Source organism: Polypterus senegalus, unplaced genomic scaffold (assembly GCF_016835505.1).
Source record: "Polypterus senegalus isolate Bchr_013 unplaced genomic scaffold, ASM1683550v1 scaffold_2786, whole genome shotgun sequence".
NCBI classification, from domain to species: domain Eukaryota; kingdom Metazoa; phylum Chordata; class Cladistia; order Polypteriformes; family Polypteridae; genus Polypterus; species Polypterus senegalus.
The window spans coordinates 1-4,818 of NW_024384912.1; the positions used below are offsets into that span (position 1 = coordinate 1).

Here is a 4,818-nt window from a genome sequence, read left to right on the forward strand (position 1 = left end):
GCTCGTTTTGATTTATACTTCACACATCACAGACACTATAAACCTCAGCTTCTCACTAGCCGTCTCTGCTCCGTCTACCTGAGGATGGTGATGAGCACACAAAGGTACATCTTCTAGTGCAGAACGACCATTGTGTAATTAATTATACTGAAGAGTTTTCTTCTGACATGTAGAATTGTTTTTAATTGAATTAATTTCATCTCAGAACTCTGAATAGCCCTTGCTCTTTGTGTCAAGTCGGTTCAGCACCCTCCTGCCCGCTGTACCCTCAGTCCCCTTGTGTCATGGAGTCCTTCATGAAAAGCTCATTGAAAGTCATGTCGATGACATCTTACGTCCCACTACGCTGAAATACTGATTCTGTGCATGTAATTCGTATAGTGTAGTGTTGGAGGTGTGGGGTTTCAGATCCGATTGTTGCCATTTACTTTTCTCACTTATATATAATTTTTATTACATTTTGTTCTTCACTCTGTCTGTTCACTAAGTCTTTATCTTTTTATTAATTTATTCATATTTAATGTTTAAGTGTCTCTGGAAGGGGTCCGAGGTCATTTTGCGGTTGACTGTTCTAAATAGAATACATCACTTAAAGCGTGGTGAATTATAGCAAGATCCTCCAGGACAGGGCGAAGTGTCATACACTGATCCATTTAACATCTTCTGACATTTTCGATCCTCTCTGAAATCTCATCCCTCTTCTCTCCCAATGCAGACTTCCTCATTTCTCTGTGTCTCTCTTGATGATGGACACTTGCCCAGCTACACTGTTGCTACTAAATTCAATTCTAAGACAATGAGAATGAAGATGATACAACTGAAAAATAATCTGGAAGAGACTGTCAAGGAGCAGATCAAGACATTGACTACATCAGGTACAGCGTCTGTTCATATTGTTGTGAGGGGCCATTCAGTATTTATTATCTTATTGTCTTATTTATTATTTATTATTATTTATTATTGTCTTATTTATTATCTTATTGTCCATTTTAGAAGGACCAGAATAATGATACGAGGATATTGAGTGGTGAGTTGTATGAAGAAGGCCTGCTCTTTAACATTTATTCATCAATCAGCCTTTGATACCAACGATGTTTTATTACATACAGTGTCCTCCATAATGTTTGGGACAAAGACACATTTTTCCTTAATTTCGCCGCCAGCTCCGCAGTTTAACAAACAATTCAAGTTTACATTGCAGATTTTAATTTTAAAGGTATTTGCATACATTTTGGTCACAGCATGTAGAAATGAAAACTTTTTCTTCACGGTCCCCCCATTTCAAGGCACCATATTGTTTGGGACACAGCAATAGCAGTCATATCTAGCACTTTGTCGCAGAACCCAGCATGCATTGACTGCTTGATGTCTGTGATTCATAGACATCACCAGGTGCTGAGGATCTTCTGTGGCGATGCACTGCCAAGCCTCTAATGTGGCCATCTACAGCTGCTGTTTGTTTTGGGGACTTCTTCTCTTAAGTTTCTCTTCAGCGCAAATGGATTTAAATCAGGTGACTGGCTTTGCCACTCAAGTGTTTCCCATTTTTAGCTTAGACAAACTCCTGTGTTGCCTCAGACGTATGTTTGCATCATTACCTTGTTGTAGGATGAGGGGGCATCCAGCGAGTCGGAAAGCATTTACTAGAACTTGAGCAGATCAGATGTTTCTACACACCTCAGAATTCATGGTGCCACTGTCGTCAGCAGTTCCACTATCAATGAAGAGCAGTATGCCAGGACCTGTGGCAGCCGTACATGCCCAAACCATAACACCCCCCACCGTGTTTAACAGATGAGGTGGTCTGCTTTGGATCTTGGGCAGTTCCTCCTCGTCTCCACACTTTGCTCTTGCCATCACTCTGTCTTATCTGTCCACAAGACCCTCTCCCAGAATTATGTAGGCTCTTTGAAGTCTTTTTTCACAAACTGTAATTTGGCCGTCCAGGTTTTGTGGCCAATGAGTGCTCTGCATATTGCAGTGTGGTTTCTGTATTTCTGTCCATGCCGTCTCTGACACATCCACATCTGCTGCCAGCGCTTGGGGCTTTTTCTTTATCATAGTGAGGATTCTTCTGTCATCAGCAGTGGAGGTGGTCTTTGGTCCACCATTTCCATTGTGATTATTGAACTTACCATTGCGATCTTTCCGCCTCCTGATATTCCAGACAGTTGATTTTGGTCATCCTAAGGTCTTACTGATGGCTCCAATGCTATGATTCTCAGCTTCTTTGACTTTCATTGGCACAGTTCTTGTCCTCATGTTCAGCAATGGCAACTAAAGACTCCAAAGGGTGGAAGCAAGCCGAGGTATCTTATGAAGCCATGAAACACACCTGAGGAATCACAAACACGCCAATTGTCCCAAATGTTGTGGTACCCTGAAACGGGGGTACACGTAGGAAAAGGGTTGTGTGATTGAAATGTCTGGAAATTCCCTTTAATGAATGTCTACAATATGCGCTTTAATCACATCTGAATTAATTGATTTACAATTTTAAACTGTGGAGCAGAGGGATTAATCAAGAATTAACGTGTCTTTGTCCACAACTTTATGGAGGGCACTGTATATTTATAGATGTGTACGTTTGTATGCTGTGTGCTGATTCTGCACTGTCATTGCACTTTGATGTTTTGTGCCTCAGCTGCGCGCCATTTTGTGTTTTATTTTAACTGCAGTGCACTTCTAATACGTGTTTCAGAATTTAACTAACATCACACGATGCCATCTTCACAGTTTCTCTTTTCTTTTTACTTTCAGATCTCGAAGCTTCATCTTCCACCTAACAGCCCCCTGCACCTCGGAGCTGAGAGGAGTTTTTAAATTGTGAGTTTGTACTTTGACTGAATGGATCATCACTGAAGAAATGTTAATATCCGGCCAGGCTTGTGATATGAAAGTGTGACCAGCAGAAAATGCTGTGTGAGTGTTGTGTGACTGGTGAGCTGTAAGTGTGGCAATCCTGAGAGAGGTGCATTATGGGATAGAGAGGATCAGGAAGTGAAACACCAAGGCAGTCAGTTGAATTTGACTCTCTTAAGTGTCAAGTTAACTAAAAAAAAACTAAATGCACATCAAATAAAATCCTGCCGACTACACCAGGGGCCTCATGTATAACGCTGTGCGTAGAACTCGCACTATAACATGGCGTAAGCACAAAAGCCGAAATGTGCTTACGCACAATAAAATCCAGATGCAGGAATCTGTGCGTACTCCAACTTCCACGTTCTTCCGCTCCATAAATCCCGGTCAGCGTGAAAAGTAACACTCGTGCACGCGCTTTATGTAACGCCCCAACTCCTCCCAGAATTATGCCTCTTTGAATATGCAAATCAATATAAATCACCCTTAAGCTCAGCCTTCTGTGAAAAGACAATGGGAAAAGCACGGGGAAAATATAAGAATTTCAGCGAATACCAAGTGGAGGCAAAGGAAAAACAGACAATTTGTTTAAATAAACCGTGGAATAATCAACAAAAGGAAGTTGATCGAGTGACATAGCGTGTTGGAGAAACTTGAAAGCTCACATTCACAAAATCGCACAGTGCCGGAAATAAAAAAGAAGTCACATATCAAAGTCGCCGTGAAAAGAAGAGTTGTAGCCCACCGTCTGAGTGTCATATGAAAGCTTATTAGGGTACAGAGAAAAAAAGGCACACGGTGAGGAAAAAGCACGAAATGTCAACTTCAATCTCGACATTTCCACTTTAATCACGTAGTTTATTTTGTCATTAAAATAGAACATTATAAACTTCATCTTAAAATCGTTTAATTAACCAGTTTCTCAAATCACATCGTAATTAAAGTAGCACGTTAAATGCTTTGTTTTGTATTTGATCTTCTACTCGTATGTGATCTATGTGTGTGTGAATCACTACTTGCTTCTTAAACTGGCTCTCTTCCTTCAACTGGACACAGAATCCATTACATTCGTGATATTACAGCTCTCTGAATATCTAAAATACCGAGATGTATACGTGATATCAATTTTATGATGATAGTTAAAGCACGTTATAAAACAGTAAGAGTGAGAGTAATATGGAAAAAGATGATCTGCTGTGGCAGCTCCTAACTGGAGCAGCTGAAAGAAGAAGAAGAAGAAGAAGGAGAAGGAGAAGCAGTTCTGGTATTTGGAGTACTATGGCTGTTCCCTGGACCATTATATTGTTACGAGTTAATTACAATCAGATGCGTTACACTAATAAACAATATGCGGTTAGTTTCAGTGTATTTATAAAATAAAGGATAACCACACAGGAACAGTAGCACTGCTTTGACGCTGGGTGCTGCCAGTCTGTAAAACCGAGCAGAGAACTTGCGTACGAGAAGGCATGAGGTACCGTGGAAAAGTGCGTGGCTTTACGCCAAGTGTAGGTTTTATACATCGCGATTTGAACGTGGAAAAGTTGCTGTGCGTACGCACCGTTTATACATGAGGCCCCAGGTCCTCCATTAGTTTTCTCTTCACTTCCTGCTGTTTATTCTTTCTGACTTCCAGCCTCTTCCCTCTCTAGCTTTTCTATGTCAGTCGTTCCCTTATTTTATTGATAATAATTTATTTATACAGCACACTGAATGTAATAAATGAAGCCCAATGTTCTTCACACACAAAAATAAATACAATATAAACTACCATTAATGTGTACATACACAGTCATGTGAAAAAGTAAGCACACCTCATGATTTTTATTTCATTTTTAATATAGGTGTACATATATAAATAATGGATCTTCATTTAAACAGCACATATAGATAATGGTATGGTTACTGAAATAAAAATAATGAAAATTTAATTTTGCAACAATTTACTCAATGAAA

The 4,818-nt window shown here is 39.9% G+C and overlaps 1 long non-coding RNA gene across 1 annotated transcript; it reads left to right on the forward strand.

Annotated features, from left to right (window-relative positions):
* Nucleotides 1-721: 721 nt before the first annotated feature.
* Nucleotides 722-2,827, forward strand: LOC120522150. The gene is made up of 3 exons (XR_005632297.1): nucleotides 722-875; nucleotides 994-1,027; nucleotides 2,761-2,827. It is a non-coding gene; the product is annotated as an uncharacterized LOC120522150 (long non-coding RNA).
* Nucleotides 2,828-4,818: the final 1,991 nt, after the last annotated feature.